At 41.4% G+C, this 24,930-nt stretch overlaps 1 protein-coding gene across 6 annotated transcripts in view; it reads left to right on the top strand.

Moving 5' to 3' along the window:
* The window catches only part of SLC16A9 (solute carrier family 16 member 9), a 58,711-nt gene continuing 33,781 nt past the window's right edge, over positions 1-24,930 (top strand). For 2 of the 6 annotated variants that reach the window (XM_038533988.1, XM_038533983.1), the window contains exon 1: positions 7,099-7,195. The gene's annotated coding sequence lies outside the window, so the exon portion shown is untranslated. Of the gene's footprint in view, positions 64-5,650; positions 5,757-6,775; positions 6,879-7,098; positions 7,196-10,970; positions 11,070-24,930 lie in introns of those variants that run through there. The other 4 variants (XM_038533985.1, XM_038533987.1, XM_038533986.1 and 1 more) reach the window with 4 other exon arrangements.

The following is a 24,930-nucleotide window of genomic DNA, read 5'->3' as shown; positions in this document are numbered from 1 at the left end:
TGGATCGTGACCTGAGTGGAAGGCTGCCGCCACACTAACTGAGCCACCCAGAAGCCCAAGTAGGTAAGTAATTTTAAAACTATTTTCATTAAAAAAAAAAAAAATTTTCAATACAGCTTGGTTAAAAGTATAGTAATTAAGAGCAGAGACTCCAGAATCATACAACCTTGGCTTAAAATTCGTATCTCTGTTTTTTCATCTGTAAAATGGAGGAAATAGTACCTACTTCTTAAGTGCTTAGTACAACGTCTAGTGGGTCTGGTCGTCTCCGTTTGCCACTCTCTCCCACTCAACTCAATTTCTGCACTTCTTTGTCCTGCTCTGTGCCCAGTACGCTGACTACTTGTGGACAGCACCTCTTGGGCTCCTTCAGTGCCTTGGCCAATGATAAGCACCATCAAGAGACTTGAGAACAAAGAAAGAGGCAGAGGTTTTCTCTCCTCACTCATTTTGGCACTTGTCTTTGACTCAAACTGCATCTCTTCCCAATTCCAGCTCCCTTTGGATGGTCCCTCCTTTTCAAGTTCTGCTTTCATAGGTACTGGTAATGCTAGGTCTTCTCTTTGTTACTTAGGATCCAGCAGCACAAATCACTTCCCATTGTCTGGTCTTCAGGTGCCTCTTGTTTATTCCTTTAACTCTGCCCACAGTGCTATAATTACTTTTTCCCTTTAGATTCCTTCCCTTGACTCACAGGGATGTATTCTGTTTCCTGTCTGGACCTTGACTAATCCACCGTATATATAAATGGCTTAAAAATGTAAGCTCTTATTATATTTATTAATATTAAATGTTTATTTACTAAACTTAAAAATTAATATTAAATACCATTAATGGAAAATAAAGTAGGTAATTATATATTAAATATTGTTATGATCTTAAAACACATATGGCTATCGAGTAGAAAGCAAGAGTCACGTACATCTTTAAAATAAAGCAGAGGACTTCAAACACATTTCAATTCTATGGATGGTTGTTTTGCCTGCAGTTTAAGAAGCTGTACAGTGTGGGGGTGGGAGGGAGCCAGCACAGTCTGGGATGAGGGGTGTGCTGTTAGGCTGATTCCATCTACACATTTTCTACCCATGTCTGAACTCTTACAGGACATGCTTGACTGTACACTTTTGTCCCTCAAGGCTGCAGTTTTTTTCTCTATACCTTTTACTTTCACAAGTGGGCTACCATGTTCAATAACAGGTTCAACAAGCCAAAGGGGCAGCATGTTGCTTAGTTCTCTGGTGACCATATTTTCAAATGAAAAAAAACAAACAAACAAAAAACCTTGAATGTTTGCTTGTGGAAACCACGCAGTAAGCCATTTGAATTGTCCACAATTTTGGACTGCATAGATCTTGTGCACAGAGTAGAGGTCAGGTTTTTTCACCTACATCATGTCATGGAGAAGAGAAGGCTAAAACTTTACATTTGGAACTGAAATGTTGTTTGGGGCTGTCTGAAACTTTATTATGTACTGCACATGGAAGTCGACAGTTAGGCAGAGGCACATGATAAAAATTGGCACTGTTTCAACAAAAGATTCAATTCAACAGTCTTATGTTTATTTTAAAATAGCATTAATCAGGGGCATCTGGGTGGCTCAATGGTTGAGCATCTACCTTTGGCTCAGGTCTTGATCTTGGGGTCCTGGGATCGAGTTCTGCATCAGGCTTTGCACAGGGAGCCTGCTTCTCCCTCTGCTTATGTCTCTGCCTCTCTCTCTCTCTCTCTCTCTCTGTGTCTTTTATGAATAAATAAATAAAATATTAAAAAATAAAATAACATTAATCAATTCTACCTGTATTAAAAAAAAAAAGAAATTGAATTCATTGGTACATTTGAACCCGACAGCCTGTCTTTGGGATTAAACCTTTCTCTGGTGATCTATTATCCAACATGATTACATCGTAGATCACATGAGCTGGATTTGTAACATACACAATTCCATGAGTGAATTAAGATGTGAGAGGTGGCCTGAGATTGTCCTTCGGGGAATTTTGGGAATTTTGTCCTTCCCTTCTTCAATACACAGATGGAGAACCTCATATGTGCAAGCTCTGTGCCGGGTCCTGAGGTAAGGCCGTGGGTGAGGACAGGGAGAAGGCAGAAAGCTGAGTTTCAGAGGCGTGACCTCTGCACTCATGCTGCCTGTTTGCTTCCATTTCTCTGCTTTGTTGCCCTCTGATGTTGGGCAGCTCACTGAATCTCATGGGGCCTTAATTTCCCATCTGTTAAATGGAAACTAATTTTTTAAAAAAGATTTTATTTATTTTTCATGAAAGACACACACACAGAGAGAGAGAGAGAGAGAGAGAGAGAGACGCAGAGACATAGGCAGAGGGAGAAGCAGGCTCCATGCAGGGAGCCCAATGTGGGACTCCATCCTGGGACTCTAGGATCACACCTGGGGCTGAAGGTGGCGCTAAACCGCTGCGCCACCCAGGCTGCCCTGGAAACTCTAATTTGAAAAAAAAAAATCCCCGTGTTCATCACAGTATTATTTACAATAGTCAAGATAAAGAAGCAGCCTAAGTGTCCATCAATAGATGACTAGATCAAGAAGATGTGGCATATATACACAATAGAACACTACTAACCCATAAAAAAGAATGAGATCTTGCCATTTGTGACAATGTGGAACCCAGAGGGTATTATGCTAAGTGAAAGAAATTGTGCAGAAAAAGACGAATACCATTTGACTTTACTTATATGTGGAGTCTAAAAACAGAGCAGACAAAACAAAACAGCAAGAGACTCATAGATACAGAGAACAAATGGAGGGTTGCCAGAGGGGAGAGGGGTGCTGGATGAAATAGGTGAAGGTGATTCAGGGGTACAATCTTCCAGTAAGTAAGTAAGTAAGACATGGGGATGTAATGTACAGCACAGTTGTTGCAATATCGTAACAACTTTGTATAGTGACAGATGGTAACTAGATTTAGTGTGGTGACCATTTCACACTGTGTATAAATACTGAATCACTATGTTGTACACCTGAAACTAATACAATATTATGTGTCAATTGCTGTTCTGTTAAAAAAAAATAGAGCTTGGCAGAATAAGGCCACTCTTGCAGCAAAAAAGTCACTAACAGTTTGAGCGCGCATTCATGTATTCATTGCTCATTTGGCCATTCATTCATTCAACAAAAGTTCAAAGCAAAGTGCTACCCTATTGCTGCCACTGTGCTCTCGGGAGCACTGATGAACAGGACGGACCAGGTACCTGCTTTCAGGATTTTATAATTTCTCTGTGAAAACAATGAGTACATGATAGGGGTTGGGAGTCCTACATGTGGATGTGTGTTAGATGCTTTGGGAATTGGTACATATAAAAGGTTAGTTATCTTTTATTATGGCCTTGAGGCTGTGCGATGCAAGTCAGAAGGATGTGAAGTGGAAAGTGTATATATGTACACACACACACACACACACACACAGAGAAGGAAGTGTACCCACATTCTATGTACCTCTATGTCCCTGATTTCCACTTTCGTGAGGATATAGAGTAGTGGTTCAGAGCACGGTTCTCTGTAGCCTGGATGCCTAGATTAAAATTCTGGCCTGTCTGTCATTAACTGTGCGATTGGGGGCAAAAACTTCTCTGTAGTTCATTTTCATTAGCACCCAATGAGGATGATTATATTAGCACCTACTTCTTAGTTTTTTTTGTGGATTGTAGTGAGTTTACTGAGCTGGCACTCCTCTTACGAGCCTTTAATCGTTTTCCTAAAGTAGAGTGGAAAGGGCACAGGCTTAGCAGCCAGTCGGACCACAGCCTGAGTCCTACTCCATCATTTACCAACCAAGCAAGTAAGTGAACCTCTGAATTCCAATTTTCTCATCTGTAAAACGAAGATAACAATATGTAATCCCATGAGATCGCATAGTTCTTGGCAATTACCATGTGCTCCAAAAATGGCATTTCTCTCTCTTATCCCTTCCCCTAAGATTAAAAAGCATTTGAGCCCAATAATGTGATGAAAGTAAAGGCAAGAAAAAGATGAAACAATATTCTGGAGAATTACAAGTAAAAATGTGATGAAGTATGTCTTTAAGGTCATTTTTAACATTTGAAAATCTGTCCTTTTAAACAAATCTCTGTAAGTATGTGAGAGAATGACTTATCCACTTCTAGCAGTTTTTAACCTTTAATCTGTTACAGTGCGAGTGAATGCAATGGAATTTATAGAACGATCACTAGATGGTTATTGAAACTTATCTGACCCCCACCTCACTAGCAAATCTTGCTTCTTCCAGTCATTGGGGATGAAAATTCTGGATGGTAGAGAGAAAGTTTTATTTTTATCCCTGCCAACCTGCTCTCCCCCCCCCCCCCCCCCCGCCCTGCCCTGCTGGTGGTTAGGGGTGGGGGTATGATCAGAACATCCCGCTTCTCGGGGTCAAATTCCACTCATAGGTAAAGTGTCAGGGGTAGGCTAGATTCCAGAGTTCTCTCGAATGTCTAGTTGCTCTACTGAGATATGACTGAACAAGGAACTTTCACAAGGGGGTAGGGTACTTCTCACACACATGGCCGTGTCTCCCTAAGCCAGTGGCCGCTGCTCCCAGAGCCACCTTCCACACTCCCTAGGTGCTCCAGGCTGCTTCTGCCCACACCACTCATTACAATATGAGTCTGGATCCCCAGGCATTTGAGTTTTTGACCCCTTGGGATCCAGTCTTACTTTAAAGTTGGGACATGCTCCTGTGTGTAAGAATGAGCTCATTTTCAGTTCTTAATTGGTAGGTGTGGGCTGGCTGAGGAGACACAGGAGTGCTGATCTCTGTTAAAGAAATCTGGGAGAGGTGCCTGGGTGGTGCAGTCTGATTAAGCCACCGACTCTTTCTTTTGGCTCAGGTCATGATCTCAGGGTCCTGAGACTGAGGCCGGTGTTGGGCTCTGTGCTCAGCACAGGGGCTGCTTGGAATTCTCTTCCTCTTCCTCTATTCCTCCTGCTGGTAGTCTCTCTCTAAAAATAAATAATTAAATCTTTAAAAAAAAAAAAATCTTTAATGTCCCCTCCCCCAACCAAAAAAAATCCAGGAAAAAGTTGGTGGAGATGGGAACAGGGACAAAGCACCTTCAGAAACCAATGGGTGAGCACAAGTATTTTTCAAATACAGTTTCCTTGTTTTCTTTTATATTTTTATACTTTTATATACATGTATTTGTTCAATCAACTAACTATCAAGATGACACTGGCTTTGGTGGTTAGAGAGTATTTGAATCAAAGAAAAAGCTTTCTAAAATATCTTTAATCAAAACATACAGAGAAAAGTACACATCCTATCAGTGTACAGGTCAATGCATTCAAATAAAGTGAACACACTCGAGTAACCACAGACCAGCTAAAAAATAGAACATAGTGAGAAGCCCCTATTCTATCCTCTCTCCTTCTCAGACATACATTTTTGATGGTGTTGACAGCATCACCTCTCCATTTTCTTGTCCAGAAACTATTCCTGGGACCACCTCCCTATCATTCTTACTGTTACTTCACCACTAGCCCCCCCCCCCCCCATCTTTCTCCCTCTTAGGACAAAACAAAATACAAAACATCAACTAGCACTGGCTATTCTCTTCCCAATAGCCTGAAAGTCAGTAAATTGGGTTCAAAGGAATGGTGTGGAGCAAAAGGAGGAGCCACTGCTTTCCTGGCTGTAAGAAAACTTGACGTGATGGTCGGGTCCTCGAGACTTGTGGAGCTCTCGTTTCATGTAGACTCCACCATGGAGAGAAAACAGAGGCTCGGGAAGGTGAGGCAGCTTACTCCGGACTTCGGAAAACAACCTTTTTTATTTTGTTTTTTTTTTTAAAAGATTTTATTTATTTATGAGAGACATAGAGAGGCAGAGACACAGGCAGAGGGAGAAGCAGGCTCCATGCAGGGAGCCCGACGTGGGACTCGATCCCGGGTCTCCAGGATCAGGCCCTGGGCTGCAGGCGGCGCTAAACCGCTGAGCGGCCCAGGGATCCCCAAAACAACCCTTTTTAGAGTGCGGGGTCTCTGTCTTGGTCAGAACCGGAGGCTTCAGTGTATAAAGGGATGTCCCCGTGATGGGCATGGCCTTAGGCCTCTTCGAGAGGCTGGTAGGAGGAACGGGGCCCCTTCCCAGAAATATGCATCCACCGAGAGCGCGTACCACTTTAGGGGGTCCCCTCACGCATAGGCCCCAGGGCCCTTGGGCTGCCCGCGGTCTGCTGCAGGGGCCCTCAGCCGCTCGGCTCCCAAGCCCCTGATCCTCCAGCCAAAGCGCCCCCTGCGAGACTCGTGAAGGCGCGCTCAGACGCACCGTGTCTCGGCCGGCGGGGACGCCGCGGGGTCGCCCTCCCTCCCGTGGAGCTGTCACAAAGGACAGCACTTGGCGTCCGCGCTCCTCGCTGCCCAGGAGCACCGACTCCGCCGAGTTCTGGTGCCCGGTTCCCTGGGATCCCCGCCAGCTGGGGATGCAGCTCCGGCCAGAAGGGCGCCCGGCGGCCCCGGGGGCCCGGGGGAGCGGGGGCGCCTGGCCCTCACCTCTAGACCCGGCTCCCCCGACGCCGCGGGTCTCGGGGGGCGCGCGGGGGGCGCGCGGGGGGCGGGGGCGGGGGCGCGCGCGTGTTGGGCGCCCGGCCCGCGCCGCCGGCTCTCCCGAGGCCTTTCGGGGGCCCCGAGCACCGCGGCCTCGGGGTGCCCCCCCCGCCCCCGCCGGCCGGACCCGCGCCGGAGCCGCGAGAGCAGGAGCAGCGCCCCTACCGCCGGCTTCTCCGCCTCCATCTCCGCCGCCTCTCCTCCTTCCCCCGCCACCCGCGCAGTCACAACCGGTTCAGACTGGCCGGGGTGCCCCGCAAAGGAGGGAGACGGGGGGAGCGGCGGGGAAGAAGTTCGCGGGAAGGAGGTGCGGGAAGGGAAGGGAAGCTGGCGCCCCGGCGCGGGCCGGCCCGGCTCTGCCTGCACGCGGGGCTCGGCGGGGCTCGGCGGGGGCGGAGGGCGGCGGCTCCCGGGGCCGCGCGTAGCGGACCGATTGCCCAATACCCTGGCAGGGGCCGGGGCCGGGGCCGGGCCGGGCCGGGCCCCCGGATAAATAGCGCCCGGCAGGCCCGGAGCGGCAGGGGAGAGCGGCGGCCGCGGTCCTCCCCGCACCCCCGGCCCGGCTCGCCCGGGGCTCTGCGCCCGGAGCCGCGCCCCGGAGCCCCGGCCGAGGCCGCCACTCAGGTAAAGGGCTGGGGCTCGCGGGACGGCGCCGAGGCTCGGCGGGCGCCTCCCGGAGGCGAGCGGGGCCCCTCTGGCTCGGGAGCTGCAGGCGGCGGCGCCGCTGTCGCCCGCGGCAGGCACTTCGGGGCGGGCTGCCGCCTTGGGATGGGCACCGGGGCTCGGAGCGCCCTGGGCGCGCAGCCCGACACGCGCGCCCCGGGATGGGGAGCTGCTGCGGGCGGCCAGGTTCCCAGCACTCGGAGGGAGGCATTTTGCACGGAGGGGGGAGAGAGGGAGACAGACAGACAGACAGACAGACGAGGGTCTCGGAGGAAGGATCGGGCGCAGGGCGGAGGTCTCCGGGTGAGCGGGCGGCGGACGCGGTGAGCTCGGCGGTCCCTGCGTGTCCGGGGGGCCTGGGGCGCGCCGCCGCCCGGGGAGGGTCGCCGCGCGGGGCTGCTCGGGGCGGGGACGGAGGCAGCGCGCGGGGCTGGCGGGTTCCGCGCCGCCGCGCCAGGTTCAGCACCACCGGGTCAGTCCGGGCGACGGCCGGGGAGGCGGCGGCACCTCGGCCGCCCGGACCCCGGGCGCGAACCTGCGACGACGCGGTGCCGGGGCGAGGCGCAGGCTTGGCAAAGAGCCGGCGACCACTTAGAACCTTGGTGGTCAGAAACCAGTCCGTGCGCCTGCGGTCGCCAGGTCTGGTTCAGTACAGGTCAACCCACCCGCGCTGCTGAGGCGGGATTTACACTAGATAATACGCTTACACAGCAAGTCACGAAAATCACCAATTTCCTGGGTCACAATTACTTTGAGTGTATTTTTTTTTTAATCAGATCTTAAACTATCTGGATAGTAGTTAGATTGCAGACGGGTCCCACTATCCCCGGAGTAGAATATTTAGTTGTTCCATCAAATTGTGTTAATGTGGTATGTCCTGACAGTTTCTAAGACTCACGTTGGTTTTAGCTCTGAGAAATTGTTCTGGCTGGTCCAGGGGGAAGACTGTGGAAGCTGGGGAAGGTTCTGCAGTGAAAGTATCAGTATTCATTACTTGATCACACTTTCTTTTAAAGAACACGTGAATGAAAAGGAGAGGGTTAGTATCGATATCATTGCTAGAAATAAGGTTTTTTTTTTTTAAGGCCCCAGGAAATGGAAATTGCATGATAGAATAGTTCAACCTGCAATTTTGAGACAACTCTTAGTTTTAACAGCGTTAAGAACATCCTCTGTTGCTTCCCTTTTGTATGTAGGCTGGTGGAGGGTGAATATAGGGGAGGACAGGTAATACGGGGAAGTGGACCAGGATGCTAGGAAATCTCCTCCAGCTTCTGGCTGTGACTGAAGAGATGGAGGTGACGGTGTATGTTGGTTGGTATTGGAATCTGTACCAGGACAAACCAGACCATGGTGCTTTCGGTTGGTTCTGGTCATGAAACTGGGGCTAGAGGAGGACAATTAAAAGATGAGGTCAGATATTTCAAGTTTTATTTCCTCATCTCAATCGTTTGAAACCCCGGTTTCTGTGATCTTTTACTCAGGGGAGATATCTCTTGAGTTTATAGAATACCAGTATATTGAGTATAGAAAGCCAGTGGGAAGGTGCAAAAAACCACAATGTCTTGCTTGTATAACTCTAGGTTTTCAAGAAAATTTCACCTAGTGACTTTAACTTATTTAATTTTAATTTGTTTTAAAGATTTATTTATTTATTCATGAGAGACATAGACTGAGCAAGAGAGGCAGAGACACAGGCAGAGGGAGAAGCAGACACCTTGCAGGGAGCCTGATATGGGACTCAATCCCGGATCCCGGGATCAGGACCTGAGCCGAAGGCAGGTGCCCAACCACTGAGCCCCCCAGGCATCCCGTGACTTTAATTTTAATTAAAGATTGCAAGAGTGCATATATCTTGAGGCAGTTGGCCTTTACTTTGAGAGGCTCTTTGCAGATACCAAAGTATTCCTGTAGATGATGAGATTGAACTAGAATTTACAACTGAGTTCAAGCAAAGAACACATGGTCTCCACCTTCAAAGAGTTTAGTCTAGTGGGAAAAATGGGTATGTTTACAAATATCTACAATACAAGATAGTATAAAAGGAGTCATATGGCAGTAACATCAATAGTGTGCTATTGAATGGCAGAGAAAAGGAAAGGTTCATTCAAGGTTAAGAACTAAAAAAAGTTACATAGCAGGTGTAGCATTTGAGCTGGGATTTGAAGAAGGAAGAGGATTTCCTCCATTGAAACGAGCCTTGCTGGAACAAGCAAACAGCACAGAGTTCTGGAAGTCCAATGTATCCAAAGGAAGCAGAGTCGTTTGGAGTGGCTAGAGCCTGAAATTTAAGATGATAAGACTGGGAGGTAGGATGGGGCTAGACTGTGGAGAATATGGCAAGCCATGCAAAGAAATTTAAAAATGTTATTGAACATCATCATCATTGTTGTTATTATTATTGATACCAGCAATGTTAGCATCCTTAACTGTAGTTTATACCTTGAAGTTCAGTTTTGTTTATACCCTAAAATAAATAAATGGATGAAATCTCAATGGTATTTGTTTCCTATAAACGTTACTGTAAAAGAGTAATGTGTTTCAAGTTTTTCCCCCAAATCTGGTCTTATGGCATACCAACTCTTAGTTCGATGAAAACTCTGGATAGAAAGACACTTCTACTTCCCTGGGCAAAATGCAGAGTAGAGCCATTGTCTATTCTCTGTTTCAGTTGCCAGTAATAATGATAATTATTATTAATGTTTATTAAACATGATATATCGTGTGAGCCACATACCTTATTTCACTGAAGAAGGCATAATTTTGGTCTTAGGTTGATAATTTTAATAAGGTCATTCAGCTAAGTAGATGATGGAACCAGGATTTGAAGCCAAGAAATGTCTGTCAAAAGCCCATCCTTTGACAAGTTGTTGAACTATCACGTACAAGATAACTTGTTAAAAGAAATTAGAAATTGAGCCTGCTACCTATAGAAGTGTTTCTCTATTTTAAAATTTGCATCCTCATTCCTATCATTCTGATTTTATTTTTTAAATTGAGTTATAATTGACCTTAATAGATTATCAACCTAAGATCAAAAACATTAGCGAATGTGACAACATTGAATACAAAGACTGGATCTGCCAGACTCTCAGGGAGAGTGTCCATTTCAAATCTTCTTCTCATTATTTCCAGTAACACCCCCTCAAATGCACCAGCTCTTTTTGTATTTCAGCATCCTGTGTATGTTGCATTGTGTCTTGAGTTTTTACTCTGAAAGTGACGTAGCAGATATACTAGTTTGTATGTGACATAGTCAAATGCATGTTCAGACAACAGATTGGACTCTGCATAATCATGTGCAAGTTATGCAAAACCTACAATAAGCAAAAAACACACCAGTGTGGATATCATCATCACACAAGCCATATCAGTGTGGATATCATCTACTGGAAAAGAGAAAAACTGAAACAAGAGCCCAGTAGCATAGGGAACATGATAAGAGTATCAGATGCAGGGAAATGATTATAACAACTGTCTTTAAGTGTCTGGCCCTTATTTTGCCTATTTTTTAAAAAAAATTTATTTATTTATTCATGAGAGACACAGAGAGAGAGAGGCAAGACAGAGGCAGAGAGAGAGAAGCAGGCTCCATGCAGGGAGCCTGATGTGGGACTCGATCCTGGGTCTCCAGTATCATGCCCTGGGCTGAAGACGGCACTAAGCCGCTGAGTCACCCGGGCTGCCCCATTTTTCCTTTTTGTAACTCTGTTAAATCTAGATCTTTTCTTCTCAGGTTCTGAGTGGTTTCCAAATTCTGCTACTTTCTCTTCTGAGCCTGAGAGCAGGACTGGAAATGGGTGACTGCTCCCTGGATTGGTCAGTGAGGACCCAGGTACTGGTCTTGCCTATAGCGTGACATCTCTAAACCTGTGTCTTCATACAGAGGGGCGACTGAGGAGTTGATAAAATCAGTGGTAGCAAGTTCACAAGGTTCACCCAGAGGAGACCGACAAAGCGGATGAGGAAGGGAGAGTGGAGAGAGCACAGGTGAAGCTCTAAAAGCAGGTCAACCTTGGTCCTGTGTCAGGGAGATGTTGGAGAGTGGAAGGAACTGGAGAGAACATGTTCATTCAACGAGGGTGAAAGCTATTCAGTCCCAGCCAACTGTTATGTGGGAACAAGGGCCCAGTGTTGCCAGATCTTCTGATGGATTTTCAAGAGAATCCAAAAATTCAGATTTTTACGTGAAATTTTCCAGTTTTAAAACTTTGGCAATTCTGAATGAATAAAAATAAGACAAAAAGAAAAAGAAAAGAAAATATATATTATGCAGGCCAACAAAATGCCTCTGAGAGATTTAGACATCAGATCTGGCCTGAGGGCTGTCAATTTGCTAGAGGATTCCCAAGGCTTCTGGCTTTATTTATTTATTTTTAAAAGATTTTATTTATTTATTCATTTATGAGAGACACACAGAGAGAGAGAGAGGCAGAGACACAGGCAGAGGGAGAAGCAGGCCCCATGCTGGGAACCCGATGTGGGACTCGATCCCACGTCTCCAGGATCATGCCCTGGGCAGAAGGCAGGCGCTAAACCGCTGAGCCACCCAGGGATCCCCGGCTTCTGGCTTTACGCTTCCATGATCCCACACTCAAACCGTGTTATCTCTAACCTATTTCTTCCATTTTGCTAAAACATAGGCCAGTACTCACCATATATAAGTTGTGCTTTGGAGGATAACTTAGCTTTGGAGGAGCTCTTTGCTAAGTGCTAAACGATGATAGATCTAGAAGGTCTTACAAAGTCAAAGGATGTCCTTTTTGGATGGCTATGCTATTTTCATAACTCAGAGGCTCCGGCAGTTAATTACTTGTGTTAATTATACCTTTTGGGGACAATTAATGTGATTTAATTCCAGGGCCTAGGGTTATTTCTCTAAAACATTTTCCTTCCTGCTCTCCCTTCTCACCCCAATGTGAGATAATAACCAGTTGCGAAATTGATCCTGCTTCCCACTTGGGCAAGTTGCATTTGTAGCCTGACTTATGGTGCTCAAAGAAATCTTCATTATCTTTACTCTGGCAAAATTTCACCATGTGGTCTGTCTCTCTCTTTAAACTTGGAAGTATTTTGGAATGTTCTTGAACTGCAGACAGAATTAAGGTTTGGCTTTTGAGTTGTGTTAATACAGCAGTTTAAGTTTTTATTTTTTTAAACATATTTAGATGGACCTCAAAGTAAAAATGAAAACAAAAACTAATGGATTTGTGTGTGATTCCAATCGCAAATTATTTTTAAGAACTCTGGTTCCTCTGCAGTGAAGTTCTTCAATATAAGATTTTTTTAAAGCTCAGTTTATTGTAAAGATTTGACTGGCTAAGATGTGTTCCTCACTTTATATCAATGAGCTCTCTTACAAACAAGAGAATCTGACTCTAACTGAAAAGTTCAGGGCAGATGTTGACAATAAGTAGGAAGCATTTGAGTAAATAAAATAAGAATGGCATGTTTATAGAAGCCACATATCTTCTTGAGACTGAGCTAATTTCAAGAGGACAGACAGAAGGCTCTGGATGATGGCTCTAAACCACAGTGTGTCCTTGTCCTGGCTCCAGTAATGAGTCAACGCCCCCGTTGCACTTCAGAGTGTGCCAAGCATGTTTAACATTTAAAACCAAATCTGAGAGAATCAGGTAACTTTCTGACCAGTAAAGACATACCATTTGATGTTATATTGGTAAAAAATTTAAATTAAGAAAAAGCATAATTTCTTTATTTTTACCACATATTTGGCTAGTCCTTCAGATGCAGTGATAGAAGCAGGCTGTAAGCTCCATGGAGGCAGGGACACATTGTCTTCATTCCACAGAGCCTTCTAAATGCATTCATTTCATTTTCTTCTGAATAAATGCACAATACCTTCTAAATGCACTTAATTCATTTTGTTGAATGAGAGGTGTTTGATTACTTCTTTTGATATATAGGAGAGTTAGGTAAGTAGGTTTTCTAGCATTCATTAATTTCCTAAACATTTACTGACCTTTTACTATGAGGCAAATACAATTCTTAGTACTTGGGATACTGGCCAGGCTTGAAGGTTAAAAAATAATAACAAATCATAACAATATGTTGTGATGAATGTTATAATAACAAGGTTGCCCAGACTGGTGTGAGATCTTAGAGGAGGAACTGCTGACTGTTGCAGAGTCAGGATGGCATCAAGCAGGAGGAGACAGGAGAAGGAGAAGTTTGTCGAAGCAAAGTGGAGACATGCATCTGGCCCCTCTCTAGAGGAAGAAAGGAGCGTGGCTCAAGTACTGAATTGCGACAGTGGCTTGGGGACCACAGGTTTAAGGGACATCTTGGAGGGGCTGGATTGTTGCAAATCATTAGAGGAAAACAAAAGGAATCTAGTAACTTGCTGGGCATTTGAAGATGTAAGTATCTAATATATGGACAAAACATGGATTTGTAAACCATTTTTCATTTTCATTTATAAGTTTTAAATAATGTTGTTCATTGATGAGGGAGTGTAAGCGTTCACTCTTTGCCAAGCCCTGGGCCTCGTGTTTCATAGAGATTGTTTCCTATATTCCTCCTAAAATAAGAGGAAGGAATTCAAACTATTTCCATTCTACAGTTGAAGAAACAGAAAGTCACTAACTTGCTTAGAGTCATATGCCTAATGGCAGAGTTCAGTCATGACCCCAGAAGAAATGACGCCAGGATCCGTGTCCTGGCCCATGGACTTGTGGTGGTTTCGACCGCGACCTTTAGTGAGATGTGTTTGTGGGTCTGGCCCTGCACAAACACACACAGGCAGACACACAAATCCTGGAGGACAGTTTCACAGACTAATACTGAGCACTTACCACAGTGTAGGAGCTGTTCTTACATTTTAGATTCTTACCTATTTTATTCTATTCTAAATTCCAGTTCTAGAACATGCTACTCACAACCCACAGTTGATTTCATGACCCGTGATGCAGTGCAGGGTTTGGACAACACTACTCTAGCCCACTGCTTGACATTCCTTTCCAAACCTTAGCTTAATGCTCTTTCCTGTTACATTCAACGAACATTTATTGAGTGCCTATTGTATGCATAGATGCAGAAAGAACGTAAAGAATATAAGATGTCCCCTGACAACCGAAATTTTTTGTTAGTGAAAAGAACGGGAAGAAGATGAGTAAATGACTAACTATAATGCATGCCAGAATGGAATAAGAAAAGAATGCTGTATGCAACATATCATGGGAGCATTGAGTGATCAGTCCTGGCTCTAAACGTATATCAATTTGACTAGTAGTGTTTAGTGTTTTTTTGTGCTATGATAATATTAAAACTTTTATGAAATTAATAGAAATGTCTTTAGTAAAGACTTTTAAGAATAAAGGCCAAAGTAGATTTGAAGACCATGATAATCTGTATATTTTTCTCAAAGGTCCTGAAGTGGTTAAAATACTATTATTGTTTAGTCATCAGTTTGTTCAGTGTAAGCCCCTGGAGGATATTAGCAAGCCCAGTCATATTAAAGTATACCCATTAAAAGGGAACCTGGGTGGTTCAGTCGGTTAAGTATCTGCCCTGCCTTCAGCTCCGGTCTTATGGGATTGAGCCAGGCAATAGGAACCCTGCCTCACCTCATTCTGTCTCTCAAATAAATAAAATCTTTTTTTTTTTTTAAAGATAACATTCAAAAGTCATTGGTACTGTGTCTGATAAATAGAAAGTGTTAATAGAAAATGATAATTTAAAAATTATTTATTTATTTATTTATTTATTTATTTATTTATTTATGTATTTGATAGAGAGAGAGCGTGAGCGAGAAAGACAGAGCATAAGCACGGGAAGGGGCTGAGAGAGAAAGAGAAGGAGACATCTCGTTGAGCAGGGGTCCATACTGGGACTCTGGGATCGTGACCTGAGTCGAAGGCAGATAGATGCTTAACCGACTGAGCCACTCACGTGCCCCAGAAAATGATAATTAGAAGTTATTCCATGATATGGTTAGGTAGTAGTGCGTTTAAACCTCAGAAAATTTTCTTAAGTCCGCTGTTTAGGGAATTCCTAAGAAAGTATGATATCATTGAGATTTAAGGACATTTCAAATATTTCTCCTTTGCCATGATTGATTGAAATGGGTAAAAAAAAAGAAAGAAAATAAATTAAAATAAAAGCAGCCAAGTCTTTCATTTTATGATTGTACATTAGGACATGCAATTATTGAAGATGGCCTGTAGTGCTCTTGTCTCTTCTTTAGCTCAGTGACCACATGATAAAATCACCTGGAGCCTCCGTTCCAGAGATCCTGTTTTCATTGCTCCAGGGTGGGCCCAAGCACTGGTCATTCTTAAGCTCCCAGGGTGGTTCTGTGGTGTAGCCAGGTTTGCAATCCCCTGCACATCTCACTGTGCTAAGTGCTTAGATATGTATGTGCTGAGTAAGGTTAGGATGCTTTTGATGATTAGAAATAAGCTCAAGTGGATATACAGCCTCAAAATGGGGTTCTTCATTTGCCCATTCAATGCAATTGGAGTTACCACATTTTCTTGAGAACTGGTTTAGAAAGGCAGATCTTAAGAGTCTTTGGAAGAAGAAAGGGGGAAAGGTTAAAAAACTGGGGCATTAAGAATACAAAGACGAGCGTGAGTTCACGTAGCGCTTTATGAGACAAAGTAGCTGATTTAAAAGTCGCTTGTATGTTGGCAAATTGAACACCAATAAAAAATAAATTTATAAAAAAAACTTAAAAAAATAAAAAAATAAAAGGAATTCAAAAGTGATAGCGTGACATAAAATATGAGTCACTGCTAAATCTATCTTATCAATGGAAAATACTCTCTATTTCAGGATCTAGTTTCAGACATCAACTCTGTCATTAGGGTTGGTGTGGTCAGTGGGTGAGAGCCATGTCTCAAAATGTTTATGTGCTAACTTACTCTGGAGCTGATACTGAAGAATATATATCCGAATCTGTTAATTAATCCTTATTAAATGTTTATGGGTTCCTAAAAAAAAAAATAAATAAAATAAAAGTTGCTTGTAGCCTGCGTCAACTCTGGTGGTCAATGCTCACCTCCACTCTACCCACGAATACCCTATTCACTGTACCGCAACTGTGTGTGTGTGTGGGGGGGGGGGGGTGCTGGAAACCTGTGTGGCTTCCTGAGGTGGGAAGAAAAGGAAGGAAGGAAATGAAAAGGAGAAAGAGAACAAAAGAAAGGAAATGATAGCAAACCTCATTTGGACTTCAGCACCTCTTTGTTTCTGTCTTTTCTTGACAGTTGGTGATCTAAGAGCAGACGGTCATTGTCCTTGTGTTCTTTCCTCACTGAACCTCCCCTCTCCCCATTTGCTGACCTTTTCTTTTACTGTCAGGAATTATATGAAATGTTGAGAATGTCATTTCCATATCCCTTTTTTTCCAGAGAGGAATTTGGTAGTGTGTGTGTGTGTGTGTGTGTGTGTGTGTGTATGCATGCACATGCGCACTGTCGTGACAGAAGGAGAGCAGTCATGAATGTTCTGGCCAGCTGCGTTTGTAGGGATAGTACTTTCAGATTTTGAGAGGCTCTCTGCCAAGATATAAAAATAATATTTTTATGACAAGCAGTTGCATTTAACAGGATAAAAAATAATAATTTACATTGAGATAACAATGTGCCAGGCACTTTGCTAAGTGCTTTACATAAATGAGCTCATTTCATCATCACAATAGTCTGATGATGTAAGTGCTATATCATTCCTTCCCTTTAGGGATGAAAAAATGGAGGCACAGAGATATTGCAGTAACTTGCTGAAGGTCACACTCTTAGCTAGTATCAGACATGAGATGTACACCCAGATTGGCTAGTACCCAAGACCACACTCTTATTCCTTATGCTAAATTTTCTAGAATATATGTCTTCCTGTATTTATAGATATAAATATCTGTGTATGTACTTGTATGAAGCTATAGCTTTTGACATAACAGAAACGTGGAAATTCTACTAATCAGTTTTTGGGACCACATAACACTGTTACTAGATCTCAGTTTCTTTCCACCTACCTTCCCCAACTGGGAGATTGCTTGGCTAATTTGAACAAATTAATAAGTGACTCCATCATTATGTTGACAGCTTTATTATAATTATCACCATCAGCAGCAGCATTATCATCATCATGATGATCTGCTCAGAGTTTTACCTGCCGCAACATGCTTGCTCTGTTGGGGACTGCAGAGCTGAGGACTGCAGATACTCTCTGTTGGGGCATGTAACTTGGACCCAGAGAAGTGGGGTGACCATTTTTGCACTGACTGCCTGGAGATTTATGGAGCTGCTTCTGCTCAGGTTTTTCCTGGGCTCCTGTACAGCAGTAGGATAGCATTATGGGTGACTGAATGACTCTCTAGAAGTAACGTGTCCAGGCTTGGCCATTGTGGACAAAGGGAAAGAGAGGAAAAAACTTTTCTCTTTTCTGACTGGCAATGATGTGTACTTGCTCTCTCTGGAGCCACAAGGGTGGAACTCTGCTCATTCTCCAGCCGGAAACCAGCCAACAGATTTTGGGGAGTTGCCACATCAAAGTGTGGGGTTAATAGCATTGCCACCACCAGTGGGGACAGAGCCAAATGTCACAAATGAAGAGAGAGCGGGCAACCATCCATTCCTTTGTTTGCCCTCTGTGCTTCGGGGTGGTTAGAAAAATAAAAGCTGTGCTCTCCTGAGAAGGTCCAATTATTCTGCTCTCTTGTTTTGTAAAGTTAGGATTCTTTGGAGAGAGATGCTTACTTGCCTATAGCCTTCCAATTCACTGGGACGCATTAATATGTTGGAAGTTTTTTGAGTTGATACACTTTCTGACGCTATTTTCTCCTATTTTCATTAAAGAAGCTTTTGCAAATCTTCAGATAAATGGATGTAATCATCTTTTAAATTTTGTATCAGAGATAGTGTTCCCCTTTTGCATTTTCTCGAACATTTCATAGAAAATCAAGAAAATAACTTCATCATGGTCATCACTTCTATAGGAATTTTTACTTTTGATCAATAGAGATCTGGGGGTAAATAAGCTTTGTCCTTCACAATATTACAGACAACAGGGTTGAGCTAAAAGAAGAGCAAAATTCTGGCTGCTGCGCTGGGGTGGATGGGTTCAGGTAAGAATTTTCACATACTCTAGTCTCCCTTTTTATCCTCAACTCTTAACCCCTTCTCTCATTTGCCTGTATCCCTTTCCACTGGGAGAGATGTGACAGTTGGTCAGAGGCTGTTGCTCCTAAAGGACAGTGATTCTTAGCCCTAGCTGCACATTAGACTGACAGGAGGGTCAGGCTGTATCCCAGAGCAGTGTGGGGTGAGACCTCCATCATGGATATTTTAGGCTCCCCAGATGATTCCAGCGTTGTCAACGTCAAGAACCACTGTGGTTGGGCAGCTGTTTTCAGAGTGCATCTGTGCATGACCTCCGTCAGAATCACAGGGTGATTTTTTTAAAAAAATATAATTTCTGAGATTGCACTAACAATTCTTAGGCCTTGAACCTGTAATAAAAGGAAACCAAATCTGGTAGTAAACATGATTTTTGAATTATCCCAAATTGGAATCTGGCAATATCCAGATCTTGGTTTAAATTTTCTAAATATTAAGGAGTAACTAAAGATGAAAAAGTCTTTTATAAACCATAGGTTTAAATATGATTCAGTAACTAGTCGCTATAAAACTCTGGCATGAGTAACTAGTACCTACTCCTTAAAGAGGCTATCAAGTTACCAGAAATCCTTTATGATTTTTAAAGTAATAGCTAACATTTATTAAAATGTTTTACTGTGTGCTAGGCACTGAGCTTTGCACTTGAAATTCACTGTTGTTCCATTTTAAGACAAAAAAAAATGTGGTTCAGAGACATTAAGTAGTTGGCTCAAGAACAAATGGTAAGTAGCATAGACTGAATTGGAAGCTAAATATATATATATATATAATATATATGCAATTTATTTATTTATTTATTTATTTATTTATTTATTTAATTATAACAAAGCTCCTAAAATTCTGGAACCACCTACTAGAAAAATCTCCCTCTTCCTCTCTACTCCATCTTTATGGTAAAATTAAGAAGAATAAAAAGAAGCTATTAAACAATTGAAAATGCTAACTTGCTTCGCATCATTCTTTTTACGTCCTTTTGGTGTATATACATAAAATATCCAAACACCACTGATGTACTTCAGAAATCCTGAATTTATGTTTCATTTTCATTGCTTAGATTCTTCTCTTATGATGTGTGGTCATTCCTGCACCTGAATAGAAAGCAGCTTTGCTTTCTGTTAATTCTTTGTTTGAGGAGTTACACATCGAAATAAGCAACTCATCATCTCCTGACTTCATTTCCTTAGTATAACTTGTTTCTAGGTTAAAAGTCTGGACATGTGTGTTGGGGCAGTGTGTGTGGACATGGCTGAAGAGAAGTACTATTGGCCTGGAGGAGGGGCCTCCCATGGCTAAAAGACCTCATACAAAGATTGTAAGATCAGGCCCCATATCTGGTCATTGTAACTGTGTGTGTGTTTGTAGAATTAATTTTTTTCCCTTTGTAAAGTCAGCTTTATTGAGGTATAATTTATATACAGTAAAATTCAATAATTATAAGTGTATAATATAACGAATTTTGACAAATATATACAGTTGGAGTTTACATTAATTTAATAAGATTTATTAAAATATAATCCACTACTCTATAATGCATCTGTTTAAAGTTTGATTGTTTTCAGTATATTCACAGACTTGTGCAACCATCATCACAACTAATTCTAAAATATTTTCCTCATGCCCGAAAGAAACCTCATACCCATCAGCAGTCACTTCCTGTTTCTCCTCAAATCTCCTAGCCCTAGGCAACCACTGATCTGTTTCCTGTCTTTGTAGATTGCCTATTCTGGAAGTTTCACATAAATGAGAATCATGTAATATGCGGTCTTTTGTGTTTGGCTTTTTTTTGTGTTTGGTCTTTTGTGTTTAGCATAATGTTTTTAAGATTCATCATGTTGGAACATGTACCAGCAGCACTTCATTCCTTTTTATTGCTGAGTAATATTCCATTGTGTGGCTAGACTACATTTTATTCATCCATTCATCAGTTGATGAATTTGGGTTTTTGCACTTTTTTGGCTGATAGCATTAATTTTTAAAGTGTAAACTTCAAGTAGATATCTTTCTAACCTCATTTTAGCTTCTTTTTCTTCAATATTTAATATACCAGAAGTCTGAAATGGCTTAATTCTCTCTTAACTTCTGAGATAGTCCATTTAAGGCCACCACAATTGGACTTATGGTCATACTAAAATTATTATTTGGAGTTCACTTCTTTTTATAGCTGTGTCATATTGTAGAAAATACTACAGAATTGTAGATATAGAAATGTGTATTTATATAAAATCAGAATATCTTAATATGATTTTAAAAAGTTTTAATAGTTTATTAGAAGGACATTTCTTTTAAAAATGATCTTAATCTATAACTAAGTTTATTTTACTTCAGAAGAGAAATCAAAACTGTACTAATTATGAAATGTCATTGGAAAGTGACAAAATTAATTCAGTGACGTTTACTTTTAAAGGACTGACATTGGTGTTAATGTGACTATGTTCACTAATATAGAATCACCAAGTGGAGTAGCTTCACTTGAAAGTTTATATCATTGACCCAGAGGGAACTTACACTATTTTAAATCTCTATGCTACTCCCAAATGATAAAAAATCAGTATGTTGACTCTTTTGCAATTGATGACTACACATGTTGCACTTTTTACTTCTCAGACATTATAGAATGAAGCTACTTGAGAAATAGGAAAGTGAAAGTAGAAGTGAGATCATGGCTGTGGTGGAGGCGGACTCCAGCACCAGTGGCAGGCATAATTACTTGTACTTCTGAACTGCTTCTCTTGTGCTTGCCTCCCATTAAGTGGAATTTAATTAACTTATATCTGAATTATGAAGCTCAGTATATGCTAAAGGGTATTTTTAACCTATATTTTATTAGAATTTCCAAATAATTATTTGCTTATATTAATTTTTGTTAAAACACCCAAAGAATGATTTGTTTACACACACACACACACACACACACACACACATATATATATATATATATTTTTTTTTTAGAATTCCCTCTAGTTTTTTTTTTTTTTTTTTCTTAATTTCCAGCATCCCTGGACCCAAACTGAGGTGGTGGAGAATTCATGATGGATGCTTGGAGTGCCAAAAGTCATGGTCGGGAAAGAGTAGTTATCAATGCTAGAACTGCTTCTGGCAGAGCAGGTCTGCTCTGTAGTTTGTAACTTGTTAACGACGTTGGAGTCAGAATGAAGCCATAAGATCCACTAACTTTCGAACATGTTGTGCTGTAACACGTTTAACACATCTCCACTTTGTGGAGATATAATTAATCTATGATAAAGTTCATCTTCTGAGTGTGTACATTTCCATGGATTTTATTCAAGAGTTGTGCAAGCTGTACCATAATCTACTTTTAAAATATTTTTAAATAATTTAAAAACATTTTCATTACTTCAAAAAGAAACTTTGTGCCCTTGACAGTCTGAGCTCATGCCCACCATCAAACTGTTCTCCAGAGTGACTGCTGTGTTTTTATCCCCACCAGTGACATGCCAGGGTTTCAGTTTGCCTCATCTTGGCCTGTGGTTTTAGAGCCTTTCATTTAACAAGAGTAGCACCGGTGTAACTGAAGGAACTCAAAGCCCAGGATGATTTAGACTTTTGACACACCTGATGAATGACCAGGTCAAGACAAAATCAATCTGGAATCAACCACTTCTTTTCCTAGGGTGTATCACATGATCTTAGGCTCCTAATTAGAATAAAAACAAAACCGAAAATCAATCAATAAGATAAATAACAAAAACATGCTTCAACACCAGCTAATTTGGCAGTGATGGAGATTTTTTTTAAAAGTTATTTTTACATCCTTTGATTTGAGTGAAAAATGTATCTAGAACTCTTTAGTAAGATATAGGTAACAGTCAAAAGGGGGTTATTAGAGAATGATTATTGTCTTATTAGAGAATGTTTATTATGAGGGGAACAAAGGCAAGAGGAACCATGGACTGAAAGTAAGATCAATTGTAAATCACTCTCAATTTGGTGAATAACAGTATAGCACATATGTACACACTTCAGGGATAGAAAACTTCCGTGTCAACAGTGAATGTTCATAAATGTCAAATTTGCAGTTCTGGGATCCTATACGTGGAGAACAGACATTTTCTGCTGGTGTAGACTTAAGGAAATAACAAAGGACTGGCATTATTTGAATAGAACTAAATGCAATCTAAGATATTGGAGCTTAATCATCGTGAGTAAAATGTCAACTTTCATCAAGAGTCCCTTTGATTTTCCAAAGAAAGTATCTTGGAATTTGCCCTTTGACAAAACAAATTCTGGAATTAAGAGATATACTGTCCCTTTTATTATGATAATCTGATAATTGCTCCTTGACAAAACAAATTTTAGCATTGAGATATATTGTCCTTTATACTATGATAATCTAATAATATCATGTTATGGTTAGTTGTATTTCATACTGCCCTCTCTCTCCACTCCAAACAAGGTTTATAATATGTAGAACCTATTTAATATTTAAATTAAGAACAAGAAGTACACTTAAAGTATAAGTTAACGTTAATTTTGTGATGTTCCATTAAATTGTAGTACAGCAAGCTGCCCCTAATTACAGTGCTCTTCAAATGGTCTTCTCAAAATGGCTTGTAATTTTGAGTTTTATAAGGTGTCTTGTCATTCATAGTCTGGATTTGTGAACACTTTGGTTAAAAAAGATTCCAAATTGTCAAAGAATGTACTAGAAAATACTACAATGTATGTATTTTATAGAAGCTTATCTTCATACAGTTATATGAATAAGAGCCCCAAACTATGAATATACTTATGGAACACTATTCCAAATAAAAGAGCACTCTCTGATATTTATAGATCTTATTATTTTTTAGGAGAAAATAGTTCATCACTTGGATAACATAAATGGATTATTAGTGCCAGCATATATTATGTAAATATGAAAAAAATACTATCTTGGGGTTATAAGTATAGCTTCTTGAGACACTTTCTTCTTAAATTTCAAATGAGAGTGCTACCTTTCTAATCTTGTTTTCCTCTGTGACCCCTCGAAGATCTACCTTCTTTGTTTTCCATCAAACCTAGTAGGCCTATCCTGATTCCACACCCACATTCATGTTTTTCCTGCCAGACCCTCACTTTCTTGAATCTCTCCATTGTTCTTTAGGACGAAACTTCTTCATAAGGCCATCCATTCCTGCTTTCATTTCCCTCTGACTCCCAAACCAGCCACCTTTTTGGGACTCAAAGATTCCATGCCATTTTACACCCCTCACTGGATTATAAGGTCTTAGTGGGCAAAGGCCATGTCTTATACTTCTTTTGACTTCCCCTGGTATCTAGTGCAATATAATTTAATTTGTAAGTGACCAAAAACTTGTTGAATAAAGATAACTTTTATAATACTGTATTTTTGTAAATATTAAAATAAGTGTGCTTAGTGGATATTTCAGTTAATTAGAAGTTTTTACTTAAAAGAATGGAAGAGAAGAGTTTTTTTTTTTTTTTTTTTTTTTACCATATTGGGATCATAAGATACAAAGAAAGGATAATTAGAAATTTCAGAGAAAAAATATGGCATATCTATATTTCTTATATTATGTGGTCACAGATTATATTCCTAAATTTACCCTTTAGCCCAAATGGAACAAAGTGGGGTATAGAAAGGTAAAATAATCAACTTGAAATTACTGCACACTCAAATTTGTTAATTCTGTTCCAAGGAAAAGAAACAAATAACAGCTAACTTAACCAGCTAATTGGGTTTGCTCTTAGAGTGAAATGAAAGGCTGGAGAAACAAATTTGGGATATCCCCTAGGTAGTAAGGTAGTAGGAACTGCCAGAGAGTCTCTTCAAAATGTACGACCTTTGGTATCAATAAATATCTATTCTTTTATTCCTTATGGCAGTTTTCTTAAAATTCAGAATCCTGGGAGAGAGGTCCTGCTGGCCTTGTGTGGGTCAAGTACTACACTATGGGTCAAGATCAAGGAATCTTGATCAATAGTCCTACCAACTGTCTACCCATAAACATGACCCAAGTCCCCCAAGGGAAGCTGGAAACCATTGCAAAAGGAGGAAAAATAAAGATTAGTCTATTTGTGAAGTCACCTTGCATATATAATCTCAGAGAATTAGCACCTAAGGAATAAAGGAAACTAGGAGAAAGGCACTCATTATACTGATAGAAAACAAGAAATCACAAAATGGTATTTTCCACCATGTTTTGTTGAGACTACATGTATATCAAACGATGAGACAATTAAAGGTCAGAAGCTGTTAGCCAACTCTATAAAAACTTGTCTTTCTAGTCAGAGTTGATATAAACGGGAGCTTTGTATTTCAAAGGTTGTTCTCCCAAATATTTACTGTGAGAAGAATTCTCTGGCTCTTGTCCTATGTGTTGAAATGTCACCCAAGGCAAGGCAAAGTAAATCAAGGCCAAGGTATTTTATGTATAAAGGCATTTCTGTCTACTTAGGTCTGCAAACTGGCAGGGGAGATACTCCTCACCCATTCACAACCCCCACCCTCCAGAAAATACTGACTTTCTTCATGATTCTGGTGCTTTGCCTATGTAATTGTGTGCTTTTCTTGAAGTGCTATAATTTGAAGATTTA

Source organism: Canis lupus, chromosome 4, assembly GCF_011100685.1.
Source record: "Canis lupus familiaris isolate Mischka breed German Shepherd chromosome 4, alternate assembly UU_Cfam_GSD_1.0, whole genome shotgun sequence".
NCBI lineage: Eukaryota > Metazoa > Chordata > Mammalia > Carnivora > Canidae > Canis > Canis lupus.
This window is presented reverse-complemented; position numbering and strand designations above follow the sequence as displayed.